General features: G+C 46.3%; 1 protein-coding gene across 1 annotated transcript in view; it reads left to right on the forward strand.

Annotated features, from left to right (window-relative positions):
• Positions 1–18648, forward strand: part of LOC111655248 (uncharacterized) — a 37080-nt gene that overhangs the window by 6070 nt on the left and 12362 nt on the right. The gene's annotated exons all lie outside the window — the stretch shown is intronic.

An 18648-nucleotide genomic window follows, 5' to 3' on the forward strand; every position in this document is an offset into this window, starting at 1 on the left:
GGGGGGGGGGTCCTAGCAGCCATCTGTGTGTGTTTGTGTGCATATGAATACTAGCATGGATTTGTGTGTGTGTGTGTGTGTGTGTGTGTGTCTAAATGCTACTATACAGGCATCACGTGTCAGTGGGAGACTGTGTCATCCGCACTAATCCCACTGATATGAATGAATGGAGACAGACAAGAGGTTTGGGCTCACATGGCATCGGTCAGGGGTTATTACAGGGAATGTGGCTGTGTAATAATCAGTCTAACCCTGCTCACGAGCACGATGCTCAATGAATTACATGCATTCACATCTGGATGTATGCCTACAGTGCAGTCCTGTTTAAATGTGCAGTTGTAGAGTATCATGGAGGCTTTTTTTTTTTTGTCTCCAGCACATTGACTTTAAAATTAAACAATGACAAAACAGTTACTTTAATTTGAGAGTGTTTCCATCCACCAGATGAGCAGTTCAGGAATTGATTCCGTTATCTATCTGCCTCACTTTGGGGTACAGAAAATAATCAGACAAGTAAACAAAACTCCTCATATCAATAAACTCCTCATATTTGATTTTCGACACTTGTCTCAGGGGCTTTTTTTTCCCCCTTCACCCTGGTCTTCAGCAACTAAAACAAACAACCAGTTGAATGAGATCATGTGCCTCTCTTGGTTTGTCAAGACTGAAGACTCTTCTGTAACACTTTGGTTGGGGTTCGAGTTCAAGTGCAAATCCAAAGCAACAAAAGACACACACTGCTGCTCTAAAACTTTCTTACTGCAGCGTTGTATACTCTCTGCAAAGATTGTGTTGTCAAATGGTCACTGTTCACCTCTGGATTCTTAAGCATCTTATCTGTGTGCAGTCCCTCTGTCATGTGTCTCCAGTTTCCCGAGAACCTGGTAAATGTTACATGAACTATCTGCTGCTCCATCTCCACTTAGCCTCTGTATTGTTTTTGTCCCTGGGGAAATATGGCCAGGAAAATCTATTTTTCCACTGCAGTAGTTTTTCTAAGAAGAAAAAAAAAAAAAAAAACAAGTGAAAAGAAAAAAGTGTTGTTGAGCCCCATCCCCATCCCCTCTCACCCCACCCACCCTCAACCCTCCCTCGCTGTTTTCTCATGGTTGATCTTTCCAAACCATCGGTTGCGTTCACAGAGGGATTAATGGTTTCTGCGAAGCAAGCCAACCCATGGAGGGAACGGGGCCTTCGAGCGAATGAGGAACAGCTGGTCTCCCCCTGCTTGTGACAGCTTGAGTGTTTGACTGTATGTGTGTGTACGTGCACGACAGTAGCATCTGACCTCTGCACAGGGTCAAAGCGCCATTCCTGGTCAGAAAGAGGGCCGTAAGTCTTAGGTTTTCCCCCGTCTACTGTGCTGCTGCTACTGTTTGTAGCTTATTTATGAGCCACGTCGGGGAGAAGTTTCCATCAGTTTGTGATGGACAAAAAGTTTTTTTTCAGAATTTCTGAATGTGAATTCCTGACTGATGTGGCCAAATCCTTAGAAAAAGTTGAATTAAAGATCTGAGTCATGGTTAGACGTTTTCAGTTTCCGTCTTTTGTAAGTGCACTTTGTATTCCTCACACTTATTTGAAGATTAAATGGATCTGAAATAGGATTTGAAACAACCATAAAACTGTGCTGGAGAAGTCTTGACTTCAAATTAAAAGAAGCAGATACTTCTTTCACAATTTTTATTTCTTTTTAAGAAAATATTCCAGGTCCTGTCGCGATGACTGGAGGCCAGGTGATTGGAATTTAGCTGCTGTCATACCGGCCCTTGCGTGCTCCTCCACAGGCCCAAAGGTCACTGCTAAAGCGCTGCTGGCGAGATGAGGAGTGTGTGTGTGTCTGTGTGTTTATATGCCCAAGTGTGTGCTCATCTACTGACATGTTATGATTGTTGAGAAGAATCTTCCAGCTATTTCTGGAGATCACATTTTCATGTTTATTCTACTAGTCTCCCCGTCCCGCGGCTGTATTGTTTACAGGATAGCGGCGATGTATGCGCAGTGCTCGTCGCTTGTAAGAATAGCAGCACTTTGCTATGATCTCCCCAATTATCTGTCGTCGATTCTGCCGTATATTATTCCATTCTCCATGGCAGCTGGGGAGGAGATTGGTTTTATGCATGTCGAACGGCAACAGCTGCATCCACTAAAACAGACAACTACCTCCGCACACCTCCCCAGTCCTCCTTCTTTTGGTCTCCCTCCCCCTCTTCCTCTCTCACTCAGTGGTGGGCAGGTCACCCTGAATTATTCATCAGTGTGAAATGAAAAAGCTCATGGATATTGAATATCCCCTCTGAAGTAGTGGCCAACCTTGTGTTTTTTTCTTTTTTTTTTTTTTTCTTTTTTGCAGCTGAAAAGAGTAAAGAGCGGCAGATCTCCTTGCCAGGGTATTTCAAAGGTTAACCGATTGCTTTACCTTGCTCACATATTTACTTTCTTCATGATCCATGGCAAGCGAGGAGGTGGTGGAGAGAGACGGAGCAGAATGAAGAATATGATTGAGGAAGTGAGGAGATGAAAAGAATATGCACAAAAAAACCCAAAAAGATAGAACAGTAATGTGTGTTCATGTGGCTATTTCTCTCCTGGAAGAACTCGTCCCTCTGACCACCACTGCGGGTTTACCTTGTCGTGTAGCTGCGGTCGAGTCGCTAACTCTCCCCGCCGCGTGTTTTGAGGCATGTTCCTTCTTGGAACGAGCGCGCCTGTGGTCGGTTGTGGTCGTCCTGATCGACCGGTTGTCATTCTTTTCCCACGTGGCCCACTGTGTTCCTCCATTGTCCTTCTGCCTCGTCTTTTGTCCTGCGGTTTGATCTGCGGCCCGCACTGCAAATCAATGCTGCTGGGTGCCATTCATTTAGCTCAGCAGCCAACAAACACAGCAGGGACTCTCAGAACATCTCCCATGTGAGAATATATAAAATGGGCAGCAAGGAAAAGGGGGAAAAAAAATCCGTCAAGCTTCAGAGCTCTGTTTTTTTTTTTACATCTTTAGGACATTTTAGTCACATTAGAATATTTCTGTGTTCGCCATTTGCTGGCATTAGTGTTTTTATTTGTCTAACAAGCAAGCTGAATGCCGTTCCCCTGAAGGACAGAGACTTAAAAAAGCCTCCTTTATGCCAGAGAGCAGATGCTAAGATAATGAATAAATAAAATAAATAAAAACTGCTCAAGGGGCGAGCCCCTCCTCACCTGTTTGGTATGTTGTACATGCTAATAGGACATGTAGTGTTTTATTCATTCAATAATATTTGAGAGAACAGTGCAGCACTGACCCTGCGTCTCCCTCATTGGCCATTATGTTACTACTACCCTGTACCCTTTCAGTCATTACAGTCCATTTTCCTCCATACCCAATTTCTACTGCAGCATAGACAATTACCCAGGAATCCTTTTAAGAGTATTCCCAAGCCACACAAAGACCAAATGTGCCTGCAGGAAGCAGCCAGGGGTTTAACTGGCTAACCTTTTCCAAAACTATTCTCAAAAGAGTCGTAATGACTGACAATTGGACAGGGGGAAGGCTATTTTATTTTCCTATGAATAAAACAAGTCAGATTATTTGTCTTCCAGGAAACAGTTTTGAGGCTTTTTTTTTTTTTTACTTTTTTGAGAACATCTTGTTGTCTTTGAGGTGATTGCACCTTAGCTTAAGTGAAGAGCATCGGCTGATGGCGTACAGGAAGCTGAGCAGCGTCGGTGTAGCTCAAGTGTCAGGTGTTCCAGGTATCATATTGAGTGACCGAATAAGCAAACTCCAGTTACAGTGGGTTTTCGGGGTGTTGTTGGTAGTGGGGGAAGAAGTCTGTGCTTCCAGAGGAAGTGTGAAATATCATCTGCCATGGTGGAGGGAGGTGGATGAGTAGGTGGGTGGGAGATTCTTTCCAGAGGGTGTAGAAGATGAAACGGGGGGGGGGGGTTATGATGATGAAAATGGCTGTAACTCCTCAGCAAAGTGAGCTTTAAAAGGCTGTAAGTGGACACCTCATAGTATCTGATGGCTGACTCCTGGCTGACAAGACCCGGCGACCCTGGTGTATTTATTGTAATGGAGCACAGCTGGGCCGCAGCTTCGATGGGTTAATAGCCATGTGACAGCTTCGGGGGGGAAAGCAGGAGGTATTGTGTGTGTGTGTGTGTGTGTGTGTGCGCGCGCGTGTGTGCATGCGCACGTGTATCTGTGTGTGTGCATGCATTTTATTTACTCGTGCACTCTGCTGAGTGGCACGCAGGGGCCACACTTGGGAGGGTGGGACTCTCTGCTGCGTCTCCACTCTCTCTGCCAGGCCAGATGGCTCCTGTCACTGAAAGAGAAGGAGGAGCGATGGAAGGGGAAGGGGAAGGAGGGAGCTCTGAGTCGCCCTTAACAGCGCCAGAGTGGCCTGTCCCCAGAGCCACCACATCTGGAGACCACCTGCAGCTGGCTCGCCACGCTTCCTCCATCCTCGTCCCTTTCCCTCTCGCACACACTCTTGCTTTCTCGCTCTGTTTTTCCAGATGGGGGGAGGTGACAGCGGTGGCAGTGGAGTGTTTGGTCAGGCTGTGATTTGTGCCCATATTTCTGCAACTTTAGTGTGTCTCTGCTATGGGTGGGGGAGAAGGGGGAGCGATGGGAAGAGGAGGAGGTGGCAGCGGTGGGCGTGATGGTGTGAAAGCACGGCAAAATATCATTTTATTTTATGACTGCACCAGCCTCCGAGAGTTGTGGGTTTTGTATTTGTTATATTTCTTTTTTTATTCCTCCCCAAGTAAAAAGGCAGAGTGAGAATGTTCGCTTTTCTTCCCTTCGCTGTTGCTGCAACTGATCCAGAGGCCACAGAGGGGCTGTTCCTGCCTGGAAAATAAAGCCTGCCTGCCCTCCTTGGCTCCCCCCAAATAAAATACACTCATTTGCATTCCCATGCTGTAATTTAGACCTCCCCTCTCTCTCTCTCTCTGTTTCTCTTTCACTATCTCTCTGTCCCTCATCCCTACATCTTTTCAGCCCCGGTCCTTGTGGTTCCGCAGGGATTGGAACGTGGGAGGGGAGGCAGAGGAAACAAAAGCAGAGAGGCAGTGTTGACTCAGGGTTGTTATCTGGACTGCTGCTGAGGGGGCGGGGGGCTCTTGTGTGTGTGTGTGTGTGTGTGTGTGTGTGTGTGTGTGTCTGCATACATGCCTGGGTGGGGGTGGGGGGCGTTATTTACCCTGGCTGCTGCCACGGCAGGTGCCTCTCAGTGGATAAACCTGGGCCTCCTAAATAAATATTCACTGTGGGGAAATTAGACTTGCGTCACCAAAAACTCCACTACTGCTGCTCTCTTTCCCTCCTTCTCTCCGCCTCTTGTCACACCAAGAATGTCCAGTCTATTGAGGATCAACCATCTTGCCCCCAAATCCCAGAAAAGAAGTGTCACCGGGCGTAAAGGACAAAGAAATTCTCAGGGGACGTTTGGATGTTTTATGGAGCAAAAGGACAAACCTGTTACCAGTGTGTATCTGATCTTGTATAGTGACTGTGTCTTTATGTTAAGAGGAGGGACTCTCCTGTCTTCCCCTATCTTGGTTGGATTCGCTCACAGCCCGTTTCCTCAGAGGTTTCAGCTCTTATACTAAGTTGTCGAGCGAACAAACATGACCTTTGGCTAAGATTATAACGCATTATACATTCCCAGTGCGTAAAGTGTGGAGTGGGTATAGAGATTTCTGTCTGTAAGAAAAAGTTTGCAGTTGGCATCTAAGGGCATTTTCAAACCTATAGGTTGTTCTGCTCTGGTGCAGATCTGCGGATAATGATTCTTGGTTGGTCGTCCCGCTCTGACCTCGATTCAGTCTCTTGACTGTGCTCATCCATACATCAGTATACATAGCGTACAATGCTATGAGGCTAGACATTTAGCTCTCAAACTTGCAGAGTACACCTTGTGGTTGGGTCAGACTGAGGTCAGATCATGTAACCACTCCACAGTTTGTTTGGGATTGGATTGAGACCACTTACAAAGGTCTTGGTGTGGTTGTTTGGAGTACAACTGCTGTGTTTCAGATCTGCCCAAACAAATCGCACCAAAGGGAAATATGAACAAGAGCTGGATTCTGCTAAACTAAACAACACAGGTGTGAAGATGCTACGTTGTTATTGTTTAGAAGATGAGTCGGTTCATCAAATAAAAAAAAATACATGTCGTCTCACTAACATCAAGTGTGTAGCATTGCAAATAGTTGTGAAACTAAAATCTATGAAACTTCTGCTTTCAGCCCAAAACTGTGGAGGTGGATGGGATTTTGTTTGTGGTACTCCACAGAAGACGTAGTAGAAATTAGTTCCAATGAAATCTGTTCAAAACTTGAGCAGATCAAACCAAAACTTGAACATACTTAGATGCTACTACAGGTAATTGAGAAAATATGTGTTGTTATTTGGGTGAAGTGACATTAGAATAAAATAAAGTACACACTTTTGACACCAAGTTGAAACTACGAAAAGTCAAAACAGCAGTGATGCAGCATGAAGGCAGAGTGAAGAATGAGAAAAGAAAATCCAAAGCAAGAAAAAACCACCATAAAAGCTGACGGGGGGGGGGTTCTCTAGGGTACACTTCTCCTGTGCTGAAACCCACGCTGACCCGAGACCAGCATCTGAAATGGACCTGTGAACCTCCGGTCATGATGTGGTCAAGCTGAAGCCTCGTCTCCAGGCGGCAGGTTGGCTCGTTCTACCACTTGCTTTCTAAAAATCCCTTTAAGTGCTTTAGGGGGATTTAACAGGCCTCTACATCCAGCAGCCAAGTTCCAGCGCTTACAGGAAAAGGGCGCTTACAGTATAATTAGGCTGGTTAAAGAAGAGGGCTCCCTCTCAGCGGTAAATCTACATGGACTGCAAGGAGGCTCGGGCCATTTGTCGGGTCTTCCAGAGCGTGACCGCTGCTCTTGATGTCTCACTGTGCTAAAGGTCAGGGCTTAAAGAAGTCATGCAGCAGGAGGGAGATGGGAGTGTCAACTCTGAACTATGAATTCTTTAACTCTGAATTTGAAATGAAAAATGCATTTCCATGCTTAGAAAAAGGAAATACTTCTTGGGAAAACCATCGCTGTGGCTCTTTTGCCTATATCTGTAGTAGCGCTATAAAACATAAAAACCATAAATGTTTACATTTTGGGGGACAGAAATAAAAACTTGAAACTCTGCATAGTGTTATTTGACTGGCACGCTGGTTTGTACATCAGACTGTCGTGATAACTGGGTGTGTGCAGGCACAAATGCTTGTGCTCGAAGGCGTGGTCGCAGCTTTGGCAATGGTGGCTGAGGGGCGAACAGATGTAGCCTTCAGTACTGGTTTAGACCCAAGCTTGGCTGCTCTACATCTGAAAGAGGAAGTGTGTGTGGGGGGGGGGGGGTTGGGGAGGGGGTAGACCTGCTGTGCCGATCTGCTCTCATTAGTGTTTACTCGCCCCCCTCCAAACATGTAACAACATGCACGTCAACTGTTGGAGTCGGGAGCATATAGCTGTTAGTTTGCACCGGGCCGGTGGCTGCACATAACCCGTCCCCTCTGTCCAGCTACGTTTTCCGTTGAGATCCACTCCCCCTCTGGACTCATCAGCTTCTGAGTGTCACCACGGCACCTGCTGGAGAGATCACGAGCAGGTCTTCAGGGAGCGAGAAACCTCAGCCCCTCTAGGAATTTGTGATCACGAGCAAATTTAACCAGTTAGAGATTTTTGCATTTCGTTTTCGGATCCGCCCTAAATTTTCCGCTCGAAGAATTCTGCAGCATCAGAATCCAGATCAGAACCACTTTTAATGGACAAAAATTTCCACAATCAAAGTTCCCTGACTACAGTGAGATGGACTTTGTTTCCCTAGAATTTTGTCTTAACAGGCAGCACTTGACTTCAGGCTGTTCATTGCACCTTCTGACTGTCCATGTCAAAAGTTACAGATCTGTTTCCCAAAACTATCCATTTGGTTAAATAATCTACGCATCAGTAACTTTTTTAATGATTGCAAAAAAAATTTCCGTTGATTTATCTCAGAATAACACAAAAATAGTCACAAATTTTACTGCAGTTTGTTTTAAAGGCTTGAAAATTCAGCCATTCTGCACCAAGTAGTCGCAAAAAAAAAAACTGAGATCCTGGAGGGAGTGAACATAAGCACTGCCTGTGAACTGAGCAGCTGCAGTCAGATATAATCTTTGACTACTTATGTTGGAGCTCAATACTATTTGACCTCTCGACCTGTGGAGTTAGCAGTCATCAGTGGCCATTCACCAAATCTGCAGACTTCTTTGATATGCCTTCCCTTCCCCTCTCTTTCTTAAAATATCCCCGACCTCGCAGAACGATGGTTCTGTCTTTTAAGCTGTGATCTGCCACGTTCCATATTAACATATTGCTGTCAGTCAGCGCCCCCCCTCCCCCACCAACCCACCTCCTCCTCCTCCTCCTGCACATCCTCTAATGTTATTGAAGAGAGGAAGATCAGAGGGGCAGCCGTATCCCCACACTCCATCAAGAGTGTCTACATGTGTGTGTGTTTTTTTATGTGTGTGTGTGTGTGTGTGTGTGTGTGTGTGTGTGTACGTACGTCTGTGGATGTTGGTGTGTATGTGTGTCTGGACGGCTGGCAGGAAGTGGGGGCTGCTGCCTTTGATGGTCACACTCCCTCAGATGTGTCATTGCTACAGACGGTGGCTCGGCTGACACACCGTGTCTCCTCTCGTTGGACTCTCGCCACTGAGAAGCAGCAGCCCTGATAGTCACCTACACACACACACACACACATACACACACACACGCATAAAAATACACTTAAAGTGGATGCACACAATTATGCTGCACAGAAAAAAATAAGAAAAGAAAAGTGGCTTCACACCAGGACGGACACATCCACCCGCCCCATGAGCCTAAACTGCTCAGGCCGTTCCACCTTTCCACTTTACTGTCAGTGATAATCGGTTTTGGCGTGTGACCGTGCCGGGCTCTTTGTCTATTGGTCGCGCTTGTCATGCAGCCGGCGAGGTGTGTGTGTGTGTGTGTGTGTGTGTGTGTGTGTGTGTGTGTACTCGTGTGTATGTGCTCTGGCCACGCTGCAGAGTTGCGAGGAGGCTCCGGTTACATTGTTATTCTAAACAGGGTGTTTTCAGCCGCTCGTCCTCGCAGTCATTCAGCAGAGCGATCTGTCAGTTTGCTCCCCTCCCTCCAGGGACCAAACTGTGAACTTAACACACTCGGCTCTGATGACTTCCCTGATGGTGCGAGAAACAGCCAACTCTACAGCTGTAATGTTATTGCTGGAGTGGCTTGAATGTTGCATTGTTCCTCTGGTTAAGAGAGAGAGAGAGAGAGAGAGAGAGAGAGAGAGAGTGTGTGTGTGTTTCAGTGTGTGTGTGTGTGTTTCAGTGTGTGTGTGTGTGTTTCAGTGTGTGTGTTTGTTTGTGTGTGTGTGTGTGTGTGTGTGTGTGTGTGTATTGCATATTCACAGGCAGGGAGGGGAGTGAGTGTGTATGTCACTATTCCAATCTCTTCCTGGTAACCCGCAAAATGCCAGGGTGGGGTGAGGTTGTGTTTTTGTGTGTGTGTGTGTGTGTGTGTGTGTGTGTGTGTGTGTGTGTGTGTGTGTGTGGTTATGGCGGGGTGTGAAGGTCTAGATGAAAGTGGAAAAGCAGAGGAGGAAAGCAAATAATCGGGAGGGAGGGAGAGAGGTGAGGCTAGGAGCAAACGAAAGGAAGAGAGAGAGTGTGTGTGTGTGCGAGAGAGAGAAAGAGAGTGAGAGGGAGAGAGAGAAGGGGGAAAGGGGGCAGGCGTTCTTAAAACACTGGAGTCCAGATCAGAAATAAAACATAAAAAAGGGGAGAAGAAGGAGGAGGAGGAGGGAAAAAGGGAGGAGGGATTGTGCTCGAGTGTGTGTGTTGTGTGTGTGTGTGTGTGTGTGTGTGTGTGTGTGTGTGTATGTGTGTGTGTGCAGATCCTATGAAGTGAACGCAGCCGGGGAGTGAATTGTGCGAGCCCAGAGAGCTCAGCTCCGCATGTTCGAGCTGGCACTTTTGATTTAGACAGAATTTTTTTTTCTGCTGTGAGATCTTTTCTTCTGCCCCTCCTGGTTTATTATCAGCTCAAGACAAAGGCAGGAGAAAACAGCTAAAGAGAGAGAGAGAGAGAGATAGAGAGGGACGCAGAGTGAATAGATGTTGCGCAGCTAACAGCAGAGGAAGCAGCAGCAGAGAGAGTTTCCAGCCATCGCGCTCCCCGACCGCAGCCTTTTCTTCCTGGGAGATTAAAAATAAAGGACAAAAGCATCTCCCCCCCGCCTTCTACAACCCACTACCATCCGATCACCAGCCTGCACGTCGTTGCGCGCGCGCGCGTGTGTGTATGTGTTTGTGTGCGCGCGAATAAGGACGCCGCGAGTGTATGTTGCTTTTCTTCCAGCCCTCAAAGGCATGGATTGAAGATGATGCAGCCGGGGGCTTAGTGAGAGCTTGCTCCGCAAAAACCCCTTCCCCTCGCCAACAGGGCCAGACCAAGAGGAGCAACTCCAGGGGAGGGGGGAGGGGGGTTGAAGGAGTAGTGGAAGAGGAGGTGGAGAAGAAGAGAGAGAGGGGGGGGGGATACCCTCCTTGGATTATTGCGGAGGGTCTTCCACTTCTTTTTTTTTGTGTGTGTGAAATTTTTTTTATTTTTTCTTTCTCCCCCTCTCCATTCGCCTCAATCGTCTTCTGTCTTTGCTGCGATGCGTAGCTTTTAAGCCGAAGAATGTGGAGACAACATTTTCCAGGCAAGCAGCATGTTTCCTGTTTTCTTTTCTGGATGTCTAATAAAGTCTGGCATGTGGGAGGGAGGGAGGTAGGTGGATGGGGGAGTGGGTGGGGGAGTGTGGATAAGAGGAGGGAAGAAGGAGTGTGTGTGTTGTGTATGTGTGTGAGTGGGTGTGGGTGTGTTGTGTGTGCTGTGTGGTTGGTAAGGTAGTGGAGTAGTCCAACAGTGTTGTCATTTTGAGGTCCGCCCGTCCTGCGCTGCTGCACTTGGCTCCGTGTTTTCGCTTCCTCTGCGGTCTTGGGCTCCGAGCGCACTCTGTAGCTCGGGGCAACGCTGAAGAATAAAAGAGCGGGAAAAGAGAGAGAGAGAGAGAGAGAGAGAGAGGGAGGGGAAGACCGGCGCGGCTGTGCCATGGATGCTGTTGACACCCGCTTTTGTCCCGTGGTGGAGTGTGGGGCCCGGCCCTCCCATGCACACAGAGGGTACCATTTAAAACAGGCGTGCGCTCATTTTCTTGGCAGGGGATGGATTGGTGTGGCGGGCAGCCGGGTGGTGACAGGGGTGGGGCACTGGCAGTGCAGGACAAGTGGCCTTTGTGTGCTACTTTTGGGGAAGTGAAGGGAGGGAAGGGCATGGAGGAGGCTGCCAACAAAGGGTGCTTATACCCACCCACCACCCCCCTCACCTGCTCCACCCGCCCCCTTCAACCACTACAACTCATGCAGTGACCTTGCTCTGTCACTGGCAGATGAAGGGTGTGTGTTTATGGCAGGTTGTGTGTGTGTGAGTGTACTAGGGAGGAAAGTAGTAAATGAGTAATTCAGCCTCAGTAAACCAGAAGTACACACTCTGGCAGAGTGCCATATGAAAAAAAAAAAGGAGCGAACTCCAGCACAGAAAACAAAGTGTTGTTTGACCCAACGGCACATCTGTGTGTTATGCCAAGCTTCTCCGTTACTCCACAGTCAAACTCCTGGCAGTCGGCCAAGGTTGTGTGTGGGTTCTTGTTCATTTGTTGCAAGTGCATTCCTGTTGGGTCTGTATTTTAATGCAGATCTCACTTTGCCTTTACAACTTGTGCCACCACAAGAACACTGATTACACACACGTTTTGACAGCATTTAACTGAATATGAATCTAGTATAGAATCTGCTTATCAAATCCAATTCAAGTAACAAAAGTTGTTCTGGCTTATTTACATGAGCATACCTTCATTTTCTTGAGCGACAAATAGAGGAAGTCCCGATTTAGAACTAATAAGCAGATCAGATAAAGATATTGATAAAATGTGCATGAGTTTAACAGGGAACGTAAGTGTACTGAAACTGACATTATGCCATCAGCGAGATTGTTTGTCCTCTGTTGCTCCCGCTGACCTGCAAAATCACACTTTACTCGCAAATGTAGAGTGATGTCAGAGGATTTTTTTTTCCCGTTCTATAGCAAATTATCCTTGGCTGAGCACAGATGCCAAATTGCAGAGAGCACATTAGGCAGACAACAGCCAAGTTTTAGTTTGGCCTTTGGGCAAGTTACTTGGAGACTTAGCGTTAATTAGCTACAGCTGATATAATCTACTGCCAGCGATGTTTGCCATTTCAAACGGCACAAATTGGCATTCAGTGACGATTTGTTATGAGAAGCCTGCGACCTGAACGTTTTGTAGATTCCTCTTTGCTACCAAAAAGAGGTAACGGTTTGATTTCTTGAAGAATTCAGCCATTTTACCAACCTGAAACCTGATCCAAAGCGGAACTGGCTAACAGAACCAAAGCCTACACACAATGTCCAGGCCGCAGATCTATAGTATAACCTCACTCGCCCCTCCACGGGCACACAGCTTTCTCCTGTTTGACTGGCCTGCCTGTGTTAACCAGGGAGGGGATGTGGATCAGGTTTCAGCACGGTGCTGCTCAAGGTGGCACAGAGAATGGCCATAACTGCTGGCGGTCAGCAGCAGCAGCAGCAGCAGCAGCAGCCCCCACCGAACCTTGTTGTCAAGAAGGAGCCACCTGCAAACAGCAGCTTGGAGTTGCTAGGTAACGGTGGCAGCAGATGATGATAGTATGGTGGAGGGCTTGTATGGTCTGCCATTACCACTTAAGTGACTTCTGCAGCTATTTCTTCTCTTCTCTTCTCTTCTCTTCTTCCCCCACTTCTGACCACTACAAACCTACGTTCCCCTGTTCCCCTCTGGTCCCTCTTCTCGACCATTGGAGGCAACATAACACCAGCAGCAGAGGCCAGCGGTAGGAAGAGACTCCCAGCTCCCTTCACCACATAATGGAAACTCTGGCCTCATCTCCCGGTGCGCCGTTCTGCTGCGTCCTGCTGCCAGACTCTGACTAAGTGTTGCTGGCTCAGGAACCGCAGCCTCCAGCCTGGGCTGAGTTCGGGTTCCACAAGTATTTGTCTACAGGAATGATTAGAATTAAAATATACTGATGGAAAAACAAAAAAAAGGTTTCACTGGAGACCTAGATTTCCAAAATAATTTTCATTGTGACCCAGTTCTCATTTTTGATGACTGTTGTGCCTTCTAATTGAGAGAAGTGTTCTGTTTTTAGACTGCTCTCTGAGCTCACCACCTTTTTTATTACAGGGACTTGAAAAGATTTTAGTAACATGATATCCAGCAGTAATGGATACCAATTTAAAAAAAAAAAAAAACAATTTCAAGGCCCATTTTCATCATCTTGAAAACCAGACATGGTCTACTTAGAGAGGATTCTTTAAGAAATCATCATGTGCAGCTTTTGTTCCATTACAAGGACATAGCCGGGATGAAAGTATGATTGTAGTTGTGAGATTTGTTGTCACTGTGTTTGACATTTTATAGACCGTGCAATTAATCGATCAGGAGGAGAAAAAAAATCCTTTATAGATTAATCACCAATGGAGAAAATCAGTTGTTGCTGCCCTAGATCTGACGGAGTGTGTCATTACACACACACAAGACCCAGCAGGGGGGTATGTATGTGTGTGAACATGTGTTACATGCATGTATTCCTTTGGCAGGTAAGCCCACGACAGCAGCTGCCTCCCTGAGTGAAAATTTACCCATCCCAAATCATCAAACACACACACACACACACACACACACACATACACATTTGCAGCCTGGCAACAGTTTAGCAGCAAGCAGAGGAAGCGAGAACACAGAGGAAAGGAAATGAGGGGGATTAATTGATGGAGGAGTGAAATTAAGAGCACTCTGCCTCCTGCAGTTCTGACATGACCCCCCCCCCAAAAAAAAAGAAAAAAAAAAAACACATACACATAACCCCCACCTTCCCCTCTTCCGTCGATGTGCACATTTGTTGACATTTGACGCACTGTGTGTGTGTATACAGTACGTATGTCCTCCTCTTATCTCTGCTCGATTCGTGGCTCAGTTTGAATCTCCGGCTGTTTTGCAGTCAGGCAGCCAGCAGCTGCTTGAAACCGGGCAGCAGCACAGGAGCCTGCGGAGAACATGGCAGACCTGCTGAACACCCAGTTTTATTTCTGCTCTTTCTGCTATGCTCTGTGTTGCCTCTGAATGAGCTGTTCACAGCACTGTTAAAACAAGAGAGCTGAGTGAGGGTTTGTCAGAGTGAATGCGAAAGCTCCTTTCCATGCAGTACAACACCAGTACATCTTGTTTTTGATACGCGTAGGTGTCTGTCAGTTCTGTGCTTTGTGGGGAAAAAGACCGCAGTGAGATTGTAACCGTGAGATAAAAGGTAAACAAAAGGTACAATTTTAAAAGGATAGTAAATTTATTTTTAACAGTTTATGGAAAAGGTAGATCCCAGTAAGCACTGATTTTGGTGATTTGCTGGTTGGAAAATAGTTGATTTACAACACCCCCCTTGCAAGATGACAACATAGGTGACATATAGTGATTTCCTTTAAGCTTTTCCCTTTTTTCACCTCCAGTTTGCAGGTGTAAAGCCTTTCCCTTCAAGTTAAGAACTGGTTCAAAAGTGAAAGTCTTTAAGACATCTAAAATACATATAACTATTGTTTTAACAGCTTCTAAGTTACTGTATTTAAACATGTAGTTAAATGCTGTTGAAACAATGGTTACATGTCTATCAAATGTATCTCAGTTTGAACTTAGATTCATACACTTGTTTTTGTTGTTGGTGAAATTAGTGAAAAACATAAAGAGAATCCCTCTTGACTTATATTATCAACCAATCAAAGCATGGTATTAATACAAAGTTATTTCCATTTATTTCCACTATATCTTGATGTTTTAAATTGCTACATGTAACACATTTAAACACATGAAATGACTTTCTAGATAACTGTGTACATCATTACTGGCTATTCCTGATGCGCATCAAGGATCTCCATAGATAGGACAGGTGCAGAGAACGGTGTCATGCATGCATTGCTTATCAGAACCGGGTGTGGTGGCATTGAGCAGCTGACAAGACGACCCACTGGTTCTGGTTGAGGCTGGTTTGATGTGCATGCTGTCTGTTTACCACAGGGGGAGTGTTGCCTGTCACCTCCTCGCTTCCACTCCCCGAATACATCATCTCCTCTCCATCAAAATCAGCAGTGAGAATCAATCTGTCACACAGGAGGACACACACACACACACACACACACACACACACACACACACACACACACAGATACACACTCCAGCTCCTGGAAAGACAGAACGACAGGGAGGGAGAGAAAGTGATAGAAAAGACAGTTGAAGTGAACGGATGGCAGAGAAAGGAGGGGCGAGTGATTACTAAAAGACAGCAGAGGAATGATAGCAGAGACATTTTTATGTGAAGAGGGAGATAAAGGGAGGAGAAGCAGATGCATGGCGAGCAAACAGAGATAGCGAGGCTAGGCATCGGCAGAAAAGGAGGAGCTGTCAGAAGATGCTATCATACAGGGAGAGATCTGGGGAAATACAACAGCGCAGACGATGGGGTGAACTGTAAGAGAGGAAGAGTCGGTGAGACAGGGAGATTGAGGGAGTCAGAGACTGAAAGGTCAGACAGACAGAGAGAAACCCAGCGGATGATTCATGGAGTTCAGCCTGTCTAACTTCTGCCTGAGGGTTCGACGCAGCCTGCCAGTCGTTCCTCTCCCCTGCTGCCTCATCCGCGGCTTCCCATACCTGCACATCCACATGTCTTATAATCTGTAACTGCGCATGTAACTACTGGTTAGATGAAGCGGGGAGAAGGTTACAGGTGTTTTCTGTGAGTCAAATGCCGCAAACTGCAATGCATTAATCAATATTTTTGATTTTACCTCAGAACTGAATGACTGTGTGATGTGAGCGAGGTAGCTTGCCTTGTAGCGCTGAAATCAATCAACTCTGCAGCCCTCTTTTAGCTCATTCTTTTGGTTTCACTGCACATTTATGATTGAATCTGAGCACTGTACATCACCTGCCCAGCATGAGATGACAGTCATGGTTAGAAACTAGCAGGTGAAATTGGAGCATCGTGCTAGATGTCTGAAGAGCCAGTTACTTTTTTCTAGATCAAAAAAGAGATCAAAGAAAAGTGAATATTGGACTTGTATTCATCAGGTGAGCAGAAGCACGACTCCAAATGAATGTTAATGTATCTCTGTGTGTGCTGGATGTTTGTTAACACATCAGTCATAACAACTTTTGTTCACACCTTTTCATGTCAGCTTCCTCAGATGTCTTTGTGCCCCCTTGTGGCCAAAAATAAATCCTTTTAATTTTTTTTTAATTTCTGAGCTGCACTGTGTCAAGTGTCATCTTATGGAAATCCATATATGAAGCTGATAAATATTTTCATTATTGATTAATCAGTGTATTACTTTTTTAATGAATGGATTAATTGCTTAGTCTATATAACATTCCACAAACATGGTGATGTTTTCAGTTCGATCAACAGTCCAGAACTCAAAGATTTTCAATTTATAATGATAGATAACAGAGGGAAGCAGATAATCCACATATCTGATAAGCTGTATTTTTGTTTGCTTGATGACTTATCGATAAATCGATTATCAAAATTGTTCATTTTCAGTTGTTCGATTAATCAGCTAATCGTGTCAGCACCTGTGTGCATACGTGCACCCTGTCAGACTAACTGCGCGAGCACCTCACCAGTTTGGTGTAATGGTCTCGGCCATTGCCGCCCAGTCTTTACCAGCTGCCTCCATTAATATTCAACGAGCTGTCAGTTGCAGATGTGGCACAGACAGCCAAGTTGCTATGCCTCACCCCTCCCGCCGACATGTCATCTGTCTTGAACAGGGAGTGTGATAAGTAGGCATGGAAGCAGTGATGGTGGTTGGTGGTGGGCTGTGGGTGACGGAGGAGGAGGGGGGAGGCGGCTTTCTGTCTGTCTGTCAGTCTGTCAGGAAAGAAAACATCTCCTCCGCCCTTTACAACCGTGAGTGTGAGGAGGATACGGGTGTTTGCGCCTCTGACCTCAACTCTCGGCACTAGATGCCAGTGGTGCCAAAAATAAAGTGCATTAAAACTGGCAGCCAAAGCCTGTTAAGTGATCACCATGACAACAAGCGGAAGGCACGGGGAGACAACACCTCCACTCCGATCCTCCCCCTGCCCTGAGAGGCTGCGCTGCTGGACTGCTCGCTTTCTGTCAGCTGGGCTTTCTCTGTGTGTCTCCTGTCGTTTATTTGCTCTCTCTCTCCTTTCATCCTCCTCCTCTTCTTCTCTGATATGTCTCCTGGGAGCTCTTCAGGCTAACAGGCAGTGTTTAGTCTGTTTTTATGCACGCTCGTTTTACATTTTAATTTCACTCTTCTCTGTCTCGCTCTTCCTCCCCTCCCCCTCCCACCTGTTTGTTTTCCCGCTGTGTTTTTCAGCCTATTTGTGCAATGGCCACACACACAACTTTCCAATCCCCTAATTTCACCTTTATCTGCCCTAATGAGCCTCCTCTGCTGCTGTAATCCCACAGAGCATGTCTCTAATGAGCCTTCCTCCACCTCCCCTTTCACCTCCTCCCTCCACCCTGCTCCTTATCTCAAACCCGGCCGTCTGACGTCATCGTAATCTATAGGAGCACTTTTTAAGAGCACACAGTTTCACACACCTGCATGTCACTCACACACACGCAGAGGGAGTTCACACTTAGGCATCCAGATATGGATCTTAGCAGGAAACCAAAGGAGAGCAAGAAAACAGTAGATAAGAAAGTGATGTCATGAAATCACACAGAAACCATCCATAGGGGATGTTGTTGTTGTTGTCTGGAGTGACTTTTGGCCTGTCAGCTTGAACAGATCCATAGCTGGTGACTGCATGCGAAGATCACGACCTGTGCAGTGTGAGGGCACTGGGACTCAGCGGGGAACCGTAGCTCTCCTCCTCAGGTCCATCCGTCCACAAGGCTGGCTTCTGGGCTGCACTCGGCGAAGAAGCAGCAATGAATATTGATGCTCCTCGCTTGTTAACATTGTATAAAGCAGGTCTGGTAATTGTCTGTCTTCTCAAGGTGACACGTCTTCTTCAGTGGGATGTGTGAGAAGGTCAGCTCGGCTCTACTCGGCTCTCTTCACTTTTAAGTGAGAAAAGTGGCGGGAGGGAAGGAGAAAGAGTCGAGCGCGGACAAAAACTAGAGTTGCAGCATGCGCTTTGTCAAGTGCACTGAAGTGCAGATGTGAGTTGGCTGTGGTTTTGTTTCAGGCTCGTAGTGTTTTCTCTAACACTCTCTATTTCAATGATACATGGCTCTTTTGAGGCAGGGTGCAGTGAAACTCATTTCTAAAGGTGTAGCTCTTTCTCTTTCTTTTCTTCTTTCTTCTTCTTTTCTTTTCTTTTCCTCTTCTGTTCCACAGATGTTAGTTCCATTCACATTGAGGCAAATGCAGGATCCTCTCCTTTGAACTGAGAAATGAGAACAACCAAAGTGTGCATGTGTTGCTGTGCAGTTGTACATTCACACAAGGGAA

Source organism: Seriola lalandi, unplaced genomic scaffold (genome assembly GCF_002814215.2).
Source record: "Seriola lalandi dorsalis isolate HSWRI2012SDOR001 ecotype SW California unplaced genomic scaffold, Sedor1 jcf7180002054311, whole genome shotgun sequence".
In the NCBI taxonomy this organism is placed as follows: Eukaryota; Metazoa; Chordata; class Actinopteri; order Carangiformes; family Carangidae; genus Seriola; species Seriola lalandi.